General features: G+C 49.4%; 1 long non-coding RNA gene across 1 annotated transcript; it reads right to left on the bottom strand.

Annotated features, from left to right (window-relative positions):
* Window positions 1–7,827: 7,827 nt before the first annotated feature.
* LOC123332519 lies at window positions 7,828–10,179 on the bottom strand. The gene is made up of 3 exons (XR_006549308.2): window positions 10,037–10,179; window positions 8,963–9,919; window positions 7,828–8,839 (listed from the first exon to the last, which is right to left on the bottom strand). It is a non-coding gene; the product is annotated as an uncharacterized LOC123332519 (long non-coding RNA).
* Between the last annotated feature and the right edge of the window lie 439 nt (window positions 10,180–10,618).

The raw sequence follows: 10,618 nt of genomic DNA, 5'->3' as shown, positions 1-10,618 counted from the left end.
GGCAGAGACTTCCCTGGTTGTGCAGTAATTAAGACTTTACCTTCCAATGCAGGGGGTACGGGTTCAATCCCTGGTTGGGGAGCTAGGATCCCACGTGCCAAAAAACCAAAACATAAAACAGAAGCGATACTGTAACAAATTCAATAAAGACTTTTAAAATGGTCCACATCAAAAAAAATCTTTAAAAAAGAAGTAAAATGGATAATCGAGTTCATTAAAAAAAACACACACACATGGTAAAGGGAACCACCTTCTCCTTATCTTCTGAACCCCAACCCCACCTCTCACCAAAGGCCACTTATATTAACATCTTCTGTGTAACTTCTCCCTGATTTTTCTCTGTATGTATTTATACACATATGCACTAACTTAGTTGAGTGTTTCACAAATGGAATCAATGGATGGTCCCATGACTTGTGTAATAAGAGCTAGTTGACAACGAAGTGACAGAAGCCCTGAGAAAATGACTCTAACCTCTTCATTCAAAATGGCAAGGAAAAGAACTAGTGTGGACCGCCCAGTTCCCTCAATTGAAGGAAAACAGATTCTAAAGAGAGACAGAAGCCCGTCGTCTGAGGCTGTCCCAGGACGCATGACTCATGGAACATTTCTGTAAATGATATCTGGCCTTGCAACGGAGAACCCTCTTTTGGGAGAGATGGGAGTGGCAGTTACAGAAGTGGATGGGGCTGCGTGAGGTGCCTGCCTACCTTTAAGAGATGAGCCCGGACAAATCCATAAAGAAAATGTGGTTGTATACTGAGTACACACGGTGGAATATTATTTATCCTTAAAAAAGAAGAAAATTCTGACATTTGTATAATAACAACATGTATGAATCTGGAGGACATGATGCTAAGTGAAATAAGCCAGACATAGAAATACAAATACTGCATAAAACCACTCATCAAGGAATCTAAAATAATCAAACTCATAGAACATAGAAGGTCAGGGACTGGGCGTAGGGAGGGAAACAGGAAGACATTAGTCAAAAGGCACGACTTTTGGGTGTGCAAGATGAGTAAGTCCTAAGATCTTCCGTACAGCATGTGTGCTGGGTGTGTCAGTCACTCAGTCGTGTCCAACTCTTTGTGAATCCATGGACTGTAGCCCACCAGGCTCCTCTGTCCACGGAATTCTCCAGGCAAAAATACTGGAGTGGGTTGCCATTCTTTTCTCCAGGGGATTTTCCCAACCCAGGAATTGAACCCAGGTTTCTGGTATAGCAGGTGGATTTTTTTACCATCTGAGCCACCAGGGAAGCCCACTGTACAGCATAGAATTCATAATACTATTGTAGACTTAAACATTTTTTGAGATGGTAGATCTCAAGTGTTCTGATAATAATAACAACAATAATAAAGAAGGTAGAAGGAGCCTTACGGAGAAGATGGGTGTATTTATGGCATAGATTGTGGTGATGGTTTCACAACTTATTCCAAGCTTAAGTTGTATATATTTAAAATGTACAGCTTTTTGTATGTCAATCATACTGCAATAAAGTGTTTTTTTTTTTTTTTTAAATAAACCAGAAGAGCTGGAGGGAAGAGAAGAGGGTATGTACTTGATGGCAAGCATCAGAGAGCTGGGAACAAATTAGAACCTTCAAAGTACAAATACACACACACAAATACACAATACACACCTTCTAAAGCAGATCAAGGTGAACAAGGACAGCCACGGCCCCCCTCAAGAAGAGAGGGCTGCTGCTGCTGCTAAGTCGCTTCAGTCATGTCCAATTCTATGTGACCCCACAGATGGCAGCCCACCAGGCTCCCCCATCCCTGGGATTCTCCAGGCAAGAACACTGGAGTGGGTTGCCATTTCCTTCTCCAATGCATGAAAGTGAAAAGTGAAAGTCAAAACGCCCAGTCGTGTCTGACTCTTCGCGACCCTACGGACTGCAGCCCACCAGGCTCCTCTGCCCATGGGATTCTCCAGGCAAGAGTACTGGAGTGGGGTGCCATTGCCTTCTCTGAGAAGAGAGCGCAGAAAAGCTCAATTCTCATCTTGTTTCTGCCTATCCCAGTAAAGAGCACGATCTTCAAACTGGAAAGGGGAAAACAAAGGGTGATGCCTGGCATCTTATAGGAGCTAGGAGCTGCTTATTGAATCAAATGCAAAGAAGGGATTTCAACAGACACAGTGAAGAGAGAAAAACAGCCACCTGAGCTGCTGGAAACGATTCTTTTCCCCAGAGCCTGATGAATTGCATCCCGGTGTGTTTAACCAGCCAGTAGCCTTCCCTTTCACTTTCACTTTCATGCATCAGAGAAGGAAATGGCACCCCACTCCAGTGTTCTTGCCTGGAGAATCTCAGGGACGGGGGAGCCTGGTGGGCTGCCGTCTCTGCGGTCGCACAGAGTCAGACACGACTGACTCGACTTAGCAGCAGCAGCAGCAGCCTTCATCTCGGGGCTTCCCAGGTGTTGCTCGTGGTAAAGAACCCGCCTGCCAATGCAGCAGATGTAAGAGACATGGGTTCGATCCCTGGGTTGGGAAGATCCCCTGGAGGAGGGCATGACAACCCACTCCAGTACTCTTGCCTGGAGAATCCCATGGACAGAAGAGCCTGGCAGGCTACAGTCCATAGGGTCGAGCACAATTGGACACGACTGAAGCAACTTAGCACGCGTGCACAGCCTTCATCTCAGGCTGTTACTGGTAATTTCAAGAAATTATGGAAGGTGAGGGAGGTGCGGGAAAACTGACCATGAACCACTCCTGACCTGATCGTCAAAAAGAAAGGAATAAAAAAAAATTCTAGAAATAATAGGCCAGTGAATGTGGTGCAAATCTTTAGAAAAGGATAAGACCATTACAGTGCTGGTTCATGAATGCAAAAGGAGGCATGACACTAAACTGGAAACGCGCTAGAGCTAAAACAGCCGCATGAATCTCATTTCCATTTTCAATGAGTTATCAGATTGATGGATGCAAAGAATGTCTCAGGCAATACACTGATTTGCATAAATGTGTAAATTAGGTGGTCGGACAAGGACTAGAGGATGGAATTGTAGGGAAATTCACAGCTTGTTGAACACTGTGCAGAATGAATCGGCCTGGAAGGAGGGCCAGAGTGGAGGGCCACAGGGCTCTGTTCTGTCCTGGAGCCAGTCAGCACTTCTACAGCGCCTTGGATAGAAGCAGGTCTGTGCTCTTCAAATCTGCAAACGGCATGAACCTGGGAGGGACGCTTAAAATGAATGACGATGAAATCCCAAATCCAGTGGGTCAAACATTGCCAAGATCATTCGCATTTCCTATTGCATTATTACAAACCAGGGAGGCTTGGCCTGGCAGAAGGAAGTTGCTGATGATGTACAGAGGGGGCCGCCTTCACAGTGGTCACTGGAGACATTGATGGGAAGTGAAGCCCACACAGCATGGGTTACATTGCTAACACTCCTAGAAACTCCCTGCACAGAGCAGATTACAGCTGCAAGTGGGCTTTCAGATCTGGACTGCCTCGTTTAAGGGCAGGAGCTAGCTAGAGTGCATGCTGGGGAGAGAACCTGGAAGGTGAAGGAAGCAGGAGGGATGATGAAGAGACGATGTCAGCTGGACCTGGAGGAGAGATGACCGCGGCAGGGAGTGGGGTGGGGGGACCTCATCACAGGCTGCGAGTATATCAAGGCTACAGAGAAAAAAACAAATGGTTATCAAAAAGTCAAAGTGACTGTGGCTAGACCTGCCTCCCAGGGAGGGTGGTGTAAATCCCGTCGGTGGGAAAATAAATCCCACTGGAGGCAGGGCTGGAACACAGGAAGAGGGACGTGGGTGCTTGGGCAGCTGGAGGGGGAGGGCAATGGGGTGGGAGGGGATCTCTGTTGGGAGGGGGGCCAGCCACAGGGGCTCTGTAAGCCTGAATCTAGGTGGTGCTCTGGTGTGAACCGCCCTCCTTCCTTGCTGCCGTACGGATGCTCCTGTGATAATGTTTGGAGAAAACGACCTGAGTTTCTGAATCTCGGAGGCTGTGTGAGGACAGTGAGGGGGAAGTTGAGGTGATCGGTTCCCAGGCCCCAGCCAGCGAAGGTAGGGCGTCCCCAGGAGGTTCCAGCGGGAGGTGGGGTGCCACCACATGCCGGAGGGAGTGTGAGGCAAGTTTTTCCAAAGTTCAGCAAACAAAGAGGTTTGACCCGAGTTTGGTGCTGCTCCCTAGAGAGAAGTAGGGAGCAGGAGGAGGGCAGAGCGGGGAGAGCCTTCTGACACCAGGCGCAGGGATCTGACGATGGACCCCCCTCGGGCAGCTGTACATCCTCGTGAAGTTTCAGAAGAAGACGGCAGCCACCTCACGTGAGTGCTGGAGGGGTCCTTTTTGTTCGTTTCTGAAGATTTTTTTTTTACTGTGGACCATTTTTTAAAGCCTTTATTGAATTTGCCACAACATTGCTTCTGCTTCACGTCTCGACACTTTGGGCACAAGGCGTGTGGGATCTTAGTTCCCTGACCTGGGATCAAACCCACACCCCCTGCCCTGGAAGGAGGAGCCTTAACCACTGGACCACCAGGGAAGTCCCAGGAGGAAATTATTGGTGATGAAGGACCAAAGACCAGTTCAATTGGCTGAAGATTTAAAATAAATAATAATAATGAGGTGGGGAGTGTTGCCTCCCATAACTGGAAGTTCAGAATGTCCCCCACCACTGGACCAGATGTGCAGAACATACCTTCAAGGACTGCTGTCTGTCTCTCAACTCTGCTTTCCTCTGTCCAGCCTTCCTTCCGGGCAGACCCTGCCCAGGTGCTAGCAGAAACAGCAGCCTCTGGCCCCCATCTCACTGACCCAGCAAGCCCACGTGAGGGGCCAAGGTTTTCTTCTTTGCTTCTCCCAAGGTCCCAAGACCAACCCACATTATACTGATGCCTCCACCTCAAATACATCAGGAGGATGGGGCTCACTGATTGGCCAGTCCTGGGCCAGGGGCTCACTGATTGGCCAGTCCTGGACCAGATCATCTCTGGAGCAGGTGTGAGTGTGAGGGCAGCCCCCTACACCTGGGGCTTGACTGGATGGCACAGGACAAGTTTCCACCTCTGAGTGGAGGACTCTGTACCTCTCGAGTGTTCCAAGACCCAAAGAAGAGCCAAGCGTACAGCAAGACCTGAGCAAATCATGGGTGGTGGTGGTTCAGTCGCTCAGTCCTGTCTGACTGTTTGTGACCCCATGGACTGCAGCAAGCCAGGCTCCCCTGTCATTCACTATCTCCCAGCGTTTGTTCAAACTCATGTCCATCCAAGTCAGTGATGCCATCCTACCATCTCTTCCTCTGTCATCCGCTTCTCCTTCTGCCTTCAATCTTTCCCAACATCAGGGTCTTTTCCAATGAGTTGGTTCTTTGCATCAAGTGGCCAAAATATTGGAGCTTCAGCTTCAGCATCAGTCCTTCCAGTGAATATTCAGGGTTGGTTTATTTTAGGATGGACTGGTTTGATATCCTTGCTGTCCAAAGGACTCTCAAGAGGTTAGTTGACTTAGAAGCACAGTACCAGATTTTCTGTCGTCCTTGTTCACATTCTTACCAGACTTGATCTTCAGATGAGTTAGAGTCTCTTGTGCCTATTTAAATTACTGCCCCTCCCCATTTTAAAAACAGTTTTGCTAAGATGAGGCCAGAACTTTCTTGCTTTGGGTTCAAGGCCATTCCAAAATTCCTGGCACACAGAACAAGCACAAAATACACTTCAGAAGAGTCTTGAGGTTTCAGGCAGGGCAGAGCTAGACAAAGGTTTCAGACTATATGACAGGTGACGTTTCAGAGGAAGGTGGAGGGAGGGTTCATAATGTACCACAGTTGCTTGACTCTGAGCAGGAATGATTCCAGCTCTGACTCTGGAGGCCGAATTGAAAATTCATAGTCTTAACCACTGGACTTCCAGGGGAGACCCCATAGGCATTCTTTTGTTTTGTTTGTATCTTTCTTTTTATTTTTTAAATTATGAAAATATGACAACACATTTATAGGAGACTTGGAAAATACAAAACAAAGTTACATATGGTTCCACTATATATTACGGTTGTTTGTTTGAAGTAGATAAATTAAGATTTTTAGTTGGAGTTTCAATATCAAGGGCTTCCCTGGTGACTCAGATGGTAAAGCATCTGCCTGCAGTGTGGGAGACCTGGGTTCGATCCCTGGATCGGGAAGATCCCCTGGAGAAGGAAATGGCACCCCACTCCAGTACTCCTGTCTGGAAAATCCCACGGATGGAGGAGCCTGGTCAGCTACAGTCCATGGGGTTGCAAAGAGTTGGACACGACTGAGCGACTTCTCTCAATGTCAAACTCTCAGAAATTAATAGAATGAATGTATAACGAAGTAGAAGACTACAGTAGACCCGAAACACATTACCAACCAATCTGGCATAATTCCCCTAAATATTCTTAACACCATCCTTTCCCGGTGACCTTCGCCTGGTTCCAGCCTCGGTGTTTCAGGTGAGCTGTCTGATGCCCCTCCTGCTTCCCTGCCCTCTCCGCTTGTCATCTGCACCACCATTTGTGCGAACTTGCTCAAAAGTCAACGGTGGCCCTCCCTCCTCTTCTGAAAACTCTCCTGCGGCTTCACCCCAGCTTCTCTTTTCAATTGAGATGAAATGCATATAAATGGCATTAACCCATTAGCCTGTGCAGCCCAGCGAGCACTGTGCAGGCATTACTGCATTCACGGTGCTGTGCGTGCATCACCACCGGCTAGTTCCAAAACACTTCGCCACCCAAACGGAAACCCTGCACCATTAGCCGTCGCTTCTCCATTTTCTACTCTCCCAGACCTCAGGCAACCCCCATTTGCTTTCTGTTTCTACAGATTTGCCTATTCTGAACATTTCACATGAAGGGGACCTTACAATATGTGGCCTTTTGTGTCTGGCTTAATCTGCCTACAACGCAGGAGACCTGGGTTCAGTCTCTGGGTCAGGAAAATCCTCTGGAGGGGGCATGGCAACCCACTCCAGTATTCTTGCCTGGAGTATCCCATGGTCAGAGGAGCCGAGCAGGCTACAGTCCATGGGGTCGCACAGAGCCGGACACGACTGAGCGACTGAGCACGCACATGTGTGTGATCTTGGGCTCTGACTTCTTTCAGAACACAGCACTGGTCTGTTGAAGTGGTTTCACTGCAGCATCTCCGGTATCGTCTCTGCGTGGCGTTTGGGACGCTGTCTTCACCAGCTGCCAGCAGGCTCAGGGACACACCCTAACAAGAGTCAGGACGGGTAGTGACAAGGGGTGGTAAGAACGTGTCACCTGCTCATGCAGGTGTCTTGCTCTATAATAAAGAATTGGCTGGCCTTTGTTCCTGGGAGGCAACCTTTGAATTCTTGGCATCTCCTGAGTGGTGGGCATGCCTTCATTATTCATAATGGGTCCTGATGTTTGTGCCACAGAGCTGACCATTGGTAAGCACAGACCGAGCCAGAAAGACCAGCCTTACGATTAGAGGGAGCTTGACTTCCATCTGTCCTGCCTCCATAATAAAGCCCTGGGAGAAGCTCTGGACATCAGGCGAGTTTCCCGGTCAATGATCACACATCCTCGTGCCCGGAGGGCCCAGAAGCTTTGCATCTGGAACTCTCTGAGAAGACCTCACGCTGAGTGTCTCTCCTTGTGGCTGGCTTTGATTTGAATGCTTGGTAATAAAATTGTAGTCATCCGGGCAGGGCTTTCCTAAGTTCTGCTAGCTGCTTTAGTGAATTATTGAACCTGAGGGGTACATCTCAGATTTGGGGGGCTAGGCGGCCTGAGATCCCGGAGACTTGTGACTGGTGTCTGAGGGGGGCAGTCTTGTAGGACTCACCTCTTACCTGTGAAGTTGGTGTTGACTGTGGGTAGTCAGGGTGACCATCGCACTCTGGGTATCACCCCCAGGTCCACCTCCCTGAGGCTGTTAACATAAAGCTGCACAGAATGGACGGGGTGGGGGTGGAGAACAGGGGGACGTGGGGGAAGACACTCGTGTTTTTTGCCTATTGGCCACTTTGAGAAATCCTTCCTCGTTTGCTAAAAAGCAAACTGCTGGTTAGGATTGAAGAGGAAATCCAGAAAAACGTGGACGCTGAAGCCTCTGAAGTTGGGCTGGGTCATTCACCTCCTTAGGTCAGAAAGCAGAACCCGAGGGCGGGTGACCCAGTGTCACTATCCCACTATTGACCTCCCTCCAAGCAGTTTATTAATGAGGGGAATTTAATGAGCTCACGTCCTGGTCCTCTCTTGGGCGAGTGTGGGGGATGGTGTGAGAGAGAATGCGTGCCGGAAAGATGACGGGGCGTGCAAAAGCTAATAGGAAACACTCCTGCGCCGATCTTTGCAGTTTGCAGTGGTAGCTTGGAAGAGAGGCTGCCCAGTAAAGTCACCAGGAAAGGTGTTGGAGGCCAGGTGAGGCCGCAGATGGAAGAGGACGTCAGACAGAAGGAGGGACTGGGGACAGCCCCGGAGGGAGGGATCGGCTTGATCTAGGCACCCCTGGGAGGCGGTAAACACCTGCTGGCCTGAGAGCTGGAGCACCAGGAATCTGGATTCTTACACTGGCTCTCAGAGCAACCCTGGGGTCCAGCATTATTCCCGGAAAACAGAGGCCCAGGGGCGTTGGAGGAAGTCTCCTCAACCGGGGTTCACGCGAGGCTCCTGGTGGACTTGAAACTCAGTAAGATGACATCTTCCTCCTCCATCCACGACAGAGGGCCATCCCATCAGTCTCGAGGCCTGAACTTCAAAACAATTTCTAGAGCAGAGGGCATGACTCTCCTTAGCGGCACCTCCAGGGTTAAGAAGGTCCTTGAAAGCTCCTCCAGGGCAATGTAAACTGTCAGAGAAGCAGCCAAGTTCTGGAAATCAGACCTGGGGAAAGGGAAACTTCAAATTACACAAGAGACCACAGAAGGTCTCCACATTTCCCAAAGCCCCAAACTCAGCAGGACCCAGGATGCTTCCTGGATCTCAGGGTGGGACTGGTGAGCCCACCTGATTGAGGGGTGAACTGAATACCATCTGGGGCTGCTAATTCTTCGTTCACCCGATCCAGCTGTAAGTACAGTGCTGACCCAAGAGGGCTGCTCAGAGCCTATGATTGGGGCCACGTGGAGAGCAAATTAAAAGCTTTCTGGATCTCAAGTTGCTCTTACAAAACAATGTTTTTAGGAGTTAAGCAATTAATCCAAACACACATGGGCTCAATTTCCTTGAAACAGAAATGGCTTCAAAAGCAAGAAAGAAAAATGCCCAGGGACAAATTGCCTCTGAGTTTTGTGATCCCCAAGCTTGCGGGAAGGATGGCCAAGCTATTACCCTGCTCCCCATGACACCAGAGCCCTCCCCACACCTGGTCTTGGCAGAGGGAGAGGGGCTCTGGAGTAATCTCGTGCTAACCCGCTGCCCCATGCCGGGGGTGGAGAAGGGAAAGAGCTCACTTCCTGGGGGGATGGGCAGGGACCCAAGCCCCCTACTTTCATGTGGACTGTCTTTGGGCAAAAAGGATAGGAACAAGGAAATGAAACAAACAAGCCCCCTGGATCCTGGGGCTCTTTCTCTGCAGAAGGCTTTCTTCCTTCTGATTTTCCTTGAGGCAAAGGAAGGGATTTCAAAGCCTTGTCTGTTTTCCCCTTGCAAAGTTTTATGACTTGGCCTCCACAATTCACTTGGGAGACAAGTGTTTTAATAGAATTACGTCGAGACCTTTAATTGACCTCCCCAAACAAAGGAAATTAAACACAAGATGATGTTTGTATAAAACTTCTAAGGTCCAGCGGGAATCAAGCCATCCACTCCAAGTGCAAAAAGAAGCGAGGAGTTCAGGGCTGCCCTCCGCGGGGTCATACGTTCTGGTGAGAAAGAGGGAGGTGGGCTGGGGTGCCTGCCGGGCTCCGCCACCCACAAGCCAGTTCTCAGACAAATCATGTCACTCCGTTTCCATCTGAAAGGCTGGGGAAGAGAAGGTAAAGTAATTTTGAGTTTAGAAAGCTAAATGTATATGAAAGATTATGTTTCTGTTTTTTCTTTTAAATGATGAAACATCGGACAGATGTTCGTGATTTTTACCTGCTGAGGGTGAGGGGCCCATGCGCTCTGACCGCCCCCGGTGATGACAGCCCATGATTTATTTATTTTTCATCCATTCCTTCCTCATCCCGCTCAAGCTTCTTTCCCTCCCTTGGAGAAAACAAGCTCAGAGTGTTTCCGTGAGATACTCCACTTTCACAGCTGCGAGGAACGGGACTCAGGGCCCAAGGCAGGTCTGACTCCAAGGCTACGGCCCCGCTGTCCACAGAACTGACCCCACCAGCAACGACTCCAAGCTGTGCATCAGTCACTTGTCCTCTGCCCCCTGGAACTCCAGACTCCCCCATCCAACTCTGTCCTCATCATTTTCACTTGGATGCCGAGAGCTGTTGTAGACTTAACGCGTCCACACTCCTACCCTGCCGCCAGTCCACGCCCATACTCCAGCCTGCTCCATCTGGGTCTTTCCATCTGAATTAACAGCCTCTCCAGCCCCCCACCCACACCCCCCGCCCACTTGCTTTTTAGCCTTCTCCTTGACTGCTATCTGTCACTCACACCCCACAGGCAATATGACAGCTCCCTCTGGAATTCAGGGGCTTCCTTCATAGCTCAGTTGGT

Source organism: Bubalus bubalis, chromosome 3, assembly GCF_019923935.1.
Source record: "Bubalus bubalis isolate 160015118507 breed Murrah chromosome 3, NDDB_SH_1, whole genome shotgun sequence".
NCBI classification, from domain to species: domain Eukaryota; kingdom Metazoa; phylum Chordata; class Mammalia; order Artiodactyla; family Bovidae; genus Bubalus; species Bubalus bubalis.
Note: the sequence above shows the minus strand (reverse complement) of the source record. Positions and strands in the feature narration are given on the sequence as shown.